This window comes from Cryptomeria japonica, unplaced genomic scaffold, assembly GCF_030272615.1.
Source record: "Cryptomeria japonica unplaced genomic scaffold, Sugi_1.0 HiC_scaffold_73, whole genome shotgun sequence".
NCBI classification, from domain to species: Eukaryota; Viridiplantae; Streptophyta; class Pinopsida; order Cupressales; family Cupressaceae; genus Cryptomeria; species Cryptomeria japonica.
This window is the reverse complement of record NW_026728895.1, coordinates 510,001-521,413: the sequence shown is the minus strand read 5'-3', so window position 1 is coordinate 521,413 and position 11,413 is coordinate 510,001. Positions and strand designations below refer to the sequence as shown.

General features: G+C 58.5%; 1 non-coding gene across 1 annotated transcript; it reads right to left on the bottom strand.

The window, feature by feature from the left end:
- Positions 1-209: 209 nt before the first annotated feature.
- LOC131863924 (5S ribosomal RNA) lies at positions 210-328 on the bottom strand. The gene has a single exon (XR_009362816.1). It is a non-coding gene; the product is annotated as a 5S ribosomal RNA (ribosomal RNA).
- Positions 329-11,413: the final 11,085 nt, after the last annotated feature.

The window sequence follows — 11,413 nt, the reverse complement described above, 5'->3', positions numbered from 1 at the left end:
AGCACCTCGGGCGCACCGGGGTGCGCGCACAACGCCCGGGTTGCACCGTGGCCTGTGTGCTCGGGGCGCCTCGGGTGCGCGCTCGGTGTCGCCCCCGCGCGCGCGGTAGTGCGGGCAGCGCACCCCGGCCCGGCCCGGCCCCGACGAGAACGCAAACGGGCAAAAGGTTTATTCAAATAGCATTGCGACGCCCGGCGAAAAACTAAAAAAGGGTGCAACACCGGGACTTCCCGGGAGGTCACCCATCCCAGTACTACTCCGGCCCAAGCGCGCTTAACTGCGGAGTTCTGATGGGATCCGGTGCACTAACGCTGGTATGATCGCACCCGTTATGAGCTTGTCGCAGTGTGTACTTAGCAAACCGCGACCCACGTGCGAATCCACCCCGGCCACCCACCCCCGTCGAGGTGCACACCCTCCCTCGCGAAGTGCGCCCCGTTCGCCAAGTGTGAGCCCTGCCCGGGTGCGCGCACCTTGCTAGGGCGTCGGGTGTGCACCCGGCCCGGCCTACGTGCGTGCACCTGGAGGGGGCGTCGTGTGCGTGCAGTGTCCCGTCTGCAACGCGGTGCCCACACACCACCTCGGGCGCAACGACCTGCGCTCACATGTGGGCCGAGTGCACCTTGGTGCATGTTCGGGGCGCCTCGGGTGCACGCTCGATCTTGCCCTGGTGCACCAAGGCGCTCGGTTTGCCCCGGGTGCGCACTTGGTGCAAGGTGGGCACCCAAAATAGGGATCAAGCACCAAAACACAAGTTTCGGGATGCAAAATGGGACCCAAGGACCACAAATGCGTTCCAAGACCCATGATGGGTCCACGAGAACAAAAATGTGTTCCGAGACTTAATAAACAAATATTGGGTTTTAGGAGAAGAAACATGCTCTGATGCCCAAAACGAGAATCGACCCCGAAAAGGCCACAGGCCAAAAGTGGGATGCGAGACAAAAAAAAATGGGACCCGAGGACCAAAATTGGGTTCCCAGGTCGAAGACAGGGCAACCGGACAAGAAACGACCTCTAAGGCTCGAAATGAGTCCCGACGACTAAAACTTGACAAGAAGCACCCATCAGGCACCCAACTCGACACCCATGGGATGCCGACCCACCCGGGCTTCCACCTAGCACACCTTGGCACCCACCCACCCTCGCACCCAACCTCGCACCCAACTTAGCACCTTTGAACCCACATTGGCACTCACCCTGACCCTGGCACCTTGGAACCCACATTGGCACTCACCTTGACCCTGGCACCCACCTTTGCACTCACCTTGGGACCCACCCTGGCTCCCACCTCGGCACCCACCCAGACACCCACCTTGGTTCCTTGGCACCCACCTTGGATCCTTGGCACCCACCCCGACACCCACCTTGGCACGCAACTTGGCTACTTGCCACCCACCTTGGCTCCTTGACGCCCACCCCGACAACCACCCCGTGACCTACCCTGGCTAGGGTTGGTGCACACCCACCCTGGTGCCCACCTTGGCACCCACCCTATGACCCACCTTGGCACGCACCTTAGTACCCACCCCGTTACCCACCCTAGGACCCACCCCGTGACCCACCTTGGCCAGGGTGGGTGCACCCACCCTGGTGCCCACCTTGGCACCCACCCATCCTAGCACCCAGCCTGTGACCGGGCTTGGAACCCAACCTTGCACCCGCACCCGTCTTGGCCAGTGTGGGTGCGCACCCATCCTGGCACCCACGTTGTGACACACCCTTTAACCCACGCACCCTAGCACCCACGTTGGCACCCACCTTGGAACCCAACCTAGCAACTTGGCACCCACCCCGTGACCCACCTTGGCATCCACCATAGCAGTCGCCGACTTGGCACCCACCTCGGCACCCACCTTGACACTTGTGGACCCACCTTGCCACTCACCCTAGCATCGACCCATCCTAGCACCCACCCTGGCACCTTTGCACCCTAGCACTCACCCATCCTAGCACCTAACCTGTGACCCACCTTGACACTCACCCTCGCACCCACCTTGGAACCCAACCTAGCACCCACCCACCCTGACACCAACCCTAGCACCTACCCACCCTTGCACCCACCCTGTGACCCATCTTGGCACCCACCCATCCTACCACTCAACCTATCACCCACCTTCTCACCCACCTTGGCATCCACCTTAGCACCCACCCACACTGGCACCTTGGCACCCACCTCGGGCAAGGTGGGTGCACACCCACCCTGGCACCCAATTTAGAACCCACCGAGCATGTTACCCACCTTGGCACCCACATTGCAGCCCACCCTAGTACCCACCCTATGACCCACATTGGCATCCACACCCTAGCACCCAGGCACCTCGACACCCGCCTTGACACCCACCCTAGCACTGAACCTGTGACCCACCTTGGAACTCACCCTAGAACCCACCCACCCTGTGAACCACCTTGGCATCCACCTTAGCACCCACCCACCTTGGCACCCACTCTAGCACTCACCCATCCTAACACCCAACTTGTTACCCACCTTGGCACCCGCCCTCGCGTCCACCTTGAAACCCACCCTAGCACCCACCCACGCAGGAGCCCACCTTGGCACCCAACCTAACACCCACGCATCCTGGCACCCAACTTGTGACCCACCTTGGAACCCACCCTAGTACCCACCTTTGAACCCACTATATCACCAACCCACCTTGGCACCCACCCTATGACCCTCTTTGGAATCCACCCTAGCACGCACCCACCCTGGCACCCACCATGGAGCGCACCCTAGCACCCACCCACCTCGGCACGCACCTCAACACCCACCTTGGTGTGCGCACTGCGCCAACCTCTCAAAGACCCTATGTGGTGCGCTCCAAAGTGTACACCTTTGGTGCGCTCCAAGGTGCGCACCTTTGGTGCACACCGAGGTGCACACCAAAGTGTGCACCGAGGTGAGCACCAAAGTGCACTCCAGGGTGCACACCAAGGCGTGCACCTTTGGTGCGGTCAATGCAAACGAATTCGGAAGTTGGGGTCGATGTCCTAATCGCTGCTGCAGACTACACGTATGAGAATCGGACAAATAGCTTTATATAGGGGAGGTGTTGCGTTTGATGGGTCGACTCCCCTGGTTGTGTGCACTGCACCAACTTCAAAGACCCTGTCTTGTTTAAGAAGTCAAAAGTTGGGGTGGATGTCCTAATCATTGCTGCAGTCTACGCATGTATGAGAATCAGACAAATAGCTTATATAGGGGAGGTGTTGCATTCGGTGGGTTGACTCCCCTGGTTGTGCGCACTGCGCCAACCTCAAAGACCCCGCATAGCAGAAGAAGTCGGAAGTCGGATTTTGGTGAGCACCAAGGCGTGCACCTTTGGTGCGGTCAACGCAGACGAATTCAGAAGTTGGGGTGGATGTCCTAATCGTTGTTGCAGGCTACACATGTATGAGAATCAGACAAATAGCTTATATAGGGGAGGTGTTGGGTTTGATGGGTCAACTCCCTTGGTTGTGCGCATTACGCCAACCTCAAAGACCTTGTTTTCGTTAAGAAGTCAAAAGTTGGGGTCAATGTCCTAATGGCTCCTGCAGGCTACACATGTATGAGAATCGGACAAATAGCTTATATAGGGGAGGTGTTGGGTTTGATGGGTCGACTCCCCTGGTTGTGCGCATTACGTCAACCTCAAAGACCTTGTTTTCGTTAAGAAGTCAAAAGTTGGGGTCGATGTCCTAATTGCTCCTGTAGACTACACATGTATGAGAATCAGACAAATAGCTTATATAGGGGAGGTGTTGGGTTTGATGGGTTGACTCCCCTAGTTGTTCGCATTACACCAACCTCAAAGACCTTGTTTTCGTTTAGAAGCCGAAAGTTGGGGTCGATGTCCTAATTGCTCCTGCAGGCTACGCATGTATGAGAATCAGACAAATAGCTTATATAGGGGAGGTGTTGGGTTTGATGGGTCGACTCCCCTGGTTGTGCGCATTGCGCCAACCTCAAAGACCCTGCATTGCGGATGAAGTCGAAAGTCAGAGTTTGGTGTGCTACAAGGTGTGGTCGAAGGTGCTCACCTAGGTGTGCACCTTTGGAGCACAGGAAAAGTGCCCTCCAAAAGTGCGCACCTTTGGAGTGCACAAAAGTGCCCTCCAAAAGTGCGCACCTTTGGAGCGCAGAAAAGTGCCCTCCAAAAAGTGCCCTCCAAAAGTGCGCACCTTTGGAGCGCAGAAAAGTGCCCTCCAAAAGTGCGCACCTTTGGAGCGCAGAAAAGTGCCCTCCAAAAAGTGCCCTCCAAAAGTGCGCACCTTTGGAGCGCAGAAAAGTGCCCTCCAAAAGTGCGCACCTTTGGAGCGCAGAAAAGTGCCCTCCAAAAAGTGCCCTCCAAAAGTGCGCACCTTTGGAGCGCAGAAAAGTGCCCTCCAAAAAGTGCCCTCCAAAAGTGCGCACCTTTGGAGCGCAGAAAAGTGCCCTCCAAAAAGTGCCCTCCAAAAGTGCGCACCTTTGGAGCGCAGAAAAGTGCCCTCCAAAAAGTGCCCTCCAAAAGTGCGCACCTTTGGAGCGCAGAAAAGTGCCCTCCAAAAAGTGCCCTCCAAAAGTGCGCACCTTTGGAGCGCAGAAAAGTGCCCTCCAAAAGTGCGCACCTTTGGAGCGCACAAAAGTGCCCTCCAAAAGTGCGCACTTTTGGTGCGCACCAAGGCGCTGGTTCGGTCGTTGCAGGCGAGTTCGGAAGTTGGGGTCGATGTCCTGAGCGGAGGTGCAAACTACACAGGTGTCGGAATCGGACAAATAGCTTATATAGGGGAGGTGTATGCTTCGATGGGTCGACTCCCCAGGTTGAGCGCACCGCGCCAACCTCAAAGACCCTACGGTATGGATGAAGTCGGAAGTTGGGTCCGATGACCAATTCGATTAGTAGGTATGCTCATGAGGTCGGAATTTGGGTCCGATGACCTGCCATGTGCAGGAAGGCGAATGTTGACACTGTGCGTTGCAAGGTGCACACCAAGGCGCTGGTGCGGTCTTTTTAGTCGAGTTCGGAAGTTGGGGTCGATGTCCTGATCGGAGGTGCAAGCTACACAGGTGTGGGAATCGGACAAATAGCTTATATAGGGGAGGTGTATGCTTCGTTGGGTCGACTCCCCGGGTTGAGCGCACCGCGCCAACCTCAAAGACCCTACGGTATGGATGAAGTCGGAAGTTGGGTCCGATGACCGATTCGATATGTAGGCATACTCGCGAGGTCGGAATTTGGGTCCGATGACCTGCCACGTGCAGGAAGGCGAATGTTGGCACTGTGCGTTGCAAGGTGCGCACCAAGGCGCTGGTTCGGTCGTTGGAGGCGAGTTCGGAAGTTGGGGTCGATGTCTTGATCGGAGGTGCAAACTACACAGGTGTGGGAATCGGACAAATAGCTTATATAGGGGAGGTGTATGCTTCGTTGGGTCGACTCCCCGGGTTGAGCGCACCGCGCCAACCTCAAAGACCCTACGGTATGGATGAAGTCGGAAGTTGGGTCCGATGACCGATTCGATATGTAGGCATACTCGCGAGGTCGGAATTTGGGTCCGATGACCTGCCATGTGCAGGAAGGCGAATGTTGGGACTGTGCGTCGCAAGGTGCGCACCAAGGCGCTGGTGCCGTCGTTGCAGTCGAGTTCGGAAGTTGGGGTCGATGTCCTGGTCAGAGGTGCAAACTACACAGGTGTGGGAATCGGACAAATAGCTTATATAGGGGAGGTGTATGCTTCGATGGGTCGACTCCCTGGGTTGAGCGCACCGCGCCAACCTCAAAGACCCTACAGTATGGATGAAGTCGGAAGTTGGGTCCGATGACCGATTCGATACGTAGGCATATTGGCGAGGTCTGAATTTGTGTCCGATGACCTGCCATGCGCAGGAAGGCGGAATTTGGGTCCGATGACCGAGTTGATGGCGTGCCATGCGCAGAAAGGCGGAATTTGGGTCCGATGACCGAGTTGATGTTGATGGCCCGCCATGCACAGGAAGGCGGAATTTGGGTCCGATGACCGATTTGAAGGCGTGCCATACGCAAAAAGGCGGAGTTTGGGTCCGATGACCGAGTTGATATTGATGGCCCGCCATGCGCAGGAAGGCGGAATTTGGGTCCGATGACCTGACATACGCATGGAGTCCGACTCGGGGGCCGATGTTCGATTCGATGACTTGCATTGTGGGTAAAGTCGGAAGTTGTGGTCTTTGACCCGATTCGATGACCAGACTTCGGCTGCTTGAGAATCGGACAAATAACTTATATAGGGGAGGTAGTGTTCTCGAGCATCCTCCCCCCGTGCCCGTTTATGTCGATTGATGCTGGTGCTCGACTGGTTGGAGCGCTCGGATGCAAAAATCTTGCACCAGGATTTATCGATTGTGATGGACACGGCAAGTCTCCTGATTGCTATGCAGGAGCTCATCGTGAATCTCTATGCGGCCTTGGTATGGACTCGACCTGCGGAATGGTTCGGCAATGGTAGTCGCTCCAACACGTCCTTGCAATGGCCACAGAGGTGATTCGACTAGAGCTCCAGTCTAGCTTTTGGGTTGCTTGGCGGACTGGTATAGCCGCGATCGAGTTCCGGCCATGAACGTTTTAGATAGCTCTTGGGCTTTCTGGGACGGAAGTCGGAAGTTTGGGCTGTTGTCCGATTTGATGACCATTCTTCGGATGTGTGAGAATCGGACAAATAACTTATATAGGGGACTGTGTTGTCTCACGCAGCCCCCTCCGTGCCCCTCTATCTCGACCGATGTTGGTGCTTGAAAGGGTTGGGATCGCTCGGATTTATAAACGTGCACCACCATTTGTCGAGTGTGAGGGACGCGGCAGGTCTCCTAAATGCTATGCGGGCGCTCTCTGAGAATCTCTATCCGGCCTCGACACAGACTAGTCTTGCTGAATGGTTTGGCACTGGTAGTCGATCCAACACGTCGTTGTTGTGGCCGCCTAGGCGATTCGATTCGAGCCCCCGTCTAGCTTTTGGGTTGCTTGGCGGATTTTGCCCTATCCGCAAGTGAGCTCGGTCCCTAAACGTTCGAGAAACCCGATTGCTATGCGCCGACTCTCTTTCTTGCGAGCCTCCATCTAGCTTTTGGGTCTCTACGGAACGGAAGTCGGAATCTGGGACCGTTGTTTGATTCGACGAGGCAGACTACGGTTGTGCGAGAATCGGACAAATAACTTATATAGGGGAGGTGTTGACTGGAGCATTCTCCCCCGTGCCCCTCTAACTCGACCAATGCTGGCGCTCGAACGGTGGTAGCGCTCGGATTTTCATTGAGCGCCAGCATTGGTCGATTTAGAGGGGCATGCGAGATTCCCGAATGCTATGCGAGGGCTCTAACGGAAATGTCTATTGGTTTCGGTATGGATGCAATTGCGAGTGGTTCGGCAAAGGTAGTCGTTCCGATGCGTCCATGTCGTGGCCAAATCGATAATTCGATTTGAGCCCTCGTATAGCATTTGGGTCTCTCGATGTGATTCCGCATTCCAGTCCCTTTGGGCACTGCTTGAGCCGCATCCCAGGGGGTTCCCTTCCCAATAATCTGCCTCGCAACCCGATTGCTATGCGGTGAGGCTCCTCGGCCGCCTCGGAACTATCTGTGTATCAGACGCATCGCGGGATAAGGGGTTGGCAACGGTAGTCGCCCCAAGCGCGTCCGATGCTTGGACCATTCCGAGGCGGCCCTGAAGCCTCTTCCGTCTAGCCGTTGGGTCCTTCTCGCCGCATCCCTCGCCTCGCACCCCGATTGCTATGCGGTGAGGCTCCTCGGCCGCCTCGGAACTATCTGTGTATCGGACGCGTCGCGGGATAAGGGGTTGTCACTGGTAGTCGCCCCAAGCGCGTCCGATGCTTGGACCATTCCGAGGCGGCCCTGAAGCCTCTTCCGTCTAGCCGTTGGGTCCTTCTCGCCGCATCCCTCGCCTCGCACCCCGATTGCTATGCGGTGAGGCTCCTCGGCCGCCTCGGAACTATCTGTGTATCGGACGCGTCGCGGGATAAGGGGTTGTCATTGGTAGTCGCCCCAAGCGCGTCCGATGCTTGGACCATTCCGAGGCGGCCCTGAAGCCTCTTCCGTCTAGCCGTTGGGTCCTTCTCGCCGCATCCCTCGCCTCGCACCCCGATTGCTATGCGGTGAGGCTCCTCGGCCGCCTTGGAACTATCTGTGTATCGGACGCGTCGCGGGATAAGGGGTTGTCACTGGTAGTCGCCCCAAGCGCGTCCGATGCTTAGACCATTCCGAGGCGGACCCGAAGCCTCTTCCGTCTAGCCGTTGGGTCCTTCTCGCCGCATCCTTCGCCTCGCACCCCGATTGCTATGCGGTGAGGCTCCTCGGCCGCCTCGGAACTATCTGTGTATCGGACGCGTCGCGGGATAAGGGGTTGTCACTGGTAGTCGCCCCAAGCGCGTCCGATGCTTGGACCATTCCGAGGCGGACCCGAAGCCTCTTCCGTCTAGCCGTTGGGTCCTTCTCGCCGCATCCCTCGCCTCGCACCCCGATTGCTATGCGGTGAGGCTCCTCGGCCGCCTTGGAACTATCTGTGTATCGGACGCGTCGCGGGATAAGGGGTTGTCACTGGTAGTCGCCCCAAGCGCGTCCGATGCTTGGACCATTCCGAGGCGGACCCGAAGCCTCTTCCGTCTAGCCGTTGGGTCCTTCTCGCCGCATCCCTCGCCTCGCACCCCGATTGCTATGCGGTGAGGCTCCTCGGCCGCCTTGGTACTATCTGTGTATCGGACGCGTCGCGGGATAAGGGGTTGTCACTGGTAGTCGCCCCAAGCGCGTCCGATGCTTGGACCATTCCGAGGCGGCCCCGAAGCCTCTTCCGTGTAGCCGTTGGGTCCTTCTCGCCGCATCCCTCGCCTCGCACCCCGATTGCTATGCGGTGAGGCTCCTCGGCCGCCTTGGAACTATCTGTGTATCGGACGCGTCGCGGGATAAGGGGTTGTCACTGGTAGTCGCCCCAAGCGCGTCCGATGCTTGGACCATTCCGAGGCGGCCCCGAAGCCTCTTCCGTGTAGCCGTTGGGTCCTTCTCGCCGCATCCCTCGCCTCGCACCCCGATTGCTATGCGGTGAGGCTCCTCGGCCGCCTTGGAACTATCTGTGTATCGGACGCGTCGCGGGATAAGGGGTTGTCACTGGTAGTCGCCCCAAGCGCGTCCGATGCTTGGACCATTCCGAGGCGGACCTGAAGCCTCTTCCCTCTAGCCGTTGGGGCTTTCTCGCCGCATCCCTCGCCTCGCACCCCGATTGCTATGCTGTGAGGCTCCTCGGCCGCCTTGGAACTATCTGTGTATCGGACGCATCGCGGGATAAGGGGTTGGCAGTGGTAGTCGCCCCAAGCGCATCCGATGCTTGGACCATTCCGAGGCGGCCCTGCAGCCTCTTCCGTCTAGCCGTTGGGGCCATCTCGCCGCATCCCCCACCTCGCACCACGATTGCTATGCGGTGAGGCTCCTTGGCCGCCTCGGAACTATCTGTGTATCGGACGCATCGCGGGATAAGGGGTTGTCACTGGTAGTCGCCCCAAGCGCGTCCGATGCTTGGACTATTCCGAGGCGGCCCTGCAGCCTCTTCCGTCTAGCCGTTGGGGCCATCTCGCTGCATCCCCCACCTCCTCGGCCGCCTCGGAACTATCTGTGTATCGGACGCATCGCGGGATAAGGGGTTGGCAGTGGTAGTCGCCCCAAGCGCGTCCGATGCTTGGACTATTCCGAGGCAGCCCTGCAGCCTCTTCCGTCTAGCCTTTGGGGCCATCTCGCCGCATCCCTCGCCTCGCACCCCGATTGCTATGCGGTGAGGCTCCTCGGCCGCCTGGGAACTATCTTCGTATCGGACGCATCGCGGGATAAGGGGTTGTCACTGGTAGTCGCCCCAAGCGCGTCCGATGCTTGGACTATTCCGAGGCGGCCCTGTGGCCTCTTCCGTCTAGCCGTTGGGGCCATCTCGCCGCATCCCCCACCTCGCACCCCGATTGCTATGCGGTGAGGCTCTTCGGCCGCCTTGGAACTATCTTCGTATCGGACGCATTGCGGGATAAGGGGTTGTCACTGGTAGTGGCCCCAAGCGCGTCCGATGCTTGGACTATTCCGAGGCGGCCCTGCAGCCTCTTCCGTCTAGCCGTTGGGGCCATCTCGCCGCATCCCCCACCTCGCACCCCGATTGCTATGCGGTGAGGCTCCTCGGCCGCCTTGGAACTATCTTCGTATCGGACGCATCGCGGGATAAGGGGTTGTCACTGGTAGTCGCCCCAAGCGCGTCCGATGCTTGGACTATTCCGACGCGGCCCTGTGGCCTCTTCCGTCTAGCCGTTGGGGCCATCTCGCCGCATCCCCCACCTCGCACCCCGATTGCTATGCGGTGAGGCTCCTCGGCCGCCTTGGAACCATCTTCGTATCGGACGCATCGCGGGATAGGGGGCTGTCACTGGTAGTCGCCCCAAGCGTGTCCGATGCTTGGACCATTCCTAGGCGGCCCTGAAGCCTCTTCCGTCTAGCCGTTGGGGCCTTCCCGCCCCATCCCTCGCCTCGCACCCCCGATTGCTATGCGGTGAGGCTCCTCGGCCGCCTTGGAACCATCTGTGTATCGGACGCATCGCGGGATAAGGGGTTGGCACTGGCAGTCGCCCCAAGCGCGTCCGATGCTTGGACCATTCCGAGGTGGCCCTGAAGCCTCTTCCGTCTAGCCGTTGGGGCCTTCCCGCCCCATCCCTCGCCTCGCACCCCGATTGATATGCGGTGAGGCTCCTCGGCCGCCTTGGAACTATCTGTGTATCGGACGCATCGCGGGATAAGGGGTTGGCACTGGTAGTCGTCCCAATCGCATCCGATGCTTGGACCATTCCGAGGCGGCCCTGCAGCCTCTTCCGTTTAGCCGTCGGGGCCTTCCCGCCGCATCCCTCGCCTCGCATCCCGATTCCTATGCGGTGAGTCTTCTCGGCCGCCGCGGAACTATACCTGTTATTGCTACTGCATCCTTCGGCTGGTAACCTCCTCTGCCGCCTTGGAACGTTCTCTTTGTCGGACGCGTCGCGGGATAAGGGGTTGGCACTGGTAGTCGCCCCAAGCGCGCCCGATGCATAGACCGCTCCGAGTCGACCTTGCTTTCAGCCTCTCACATGCATAGACCTCTCTGAGTCGACCCTGCAGCCTCTCACGTTTAGCCTTTGGAATCTCGCCTCACAACATGATTGCTATCCTTGATGCATCCCTTGCCTCGAGCCCTGATTGCTTTCTTGGCTGCATCCCTCCTCTCCTCACAGCCCGGTTGTCATCACTGCTTCATCCGTCGCTTCATGCATTCTGGCTGCTGGGCCCTTCCCACCGCACACCTCGATTGCTATCTCTTCTGCATCACACACCCCGATTGCTATCTCTGCTACATCCCTCGGCTCTCACTTCTGCATCCTTCGCCTCACACCTCGATTGCTATCAATGCTGCAT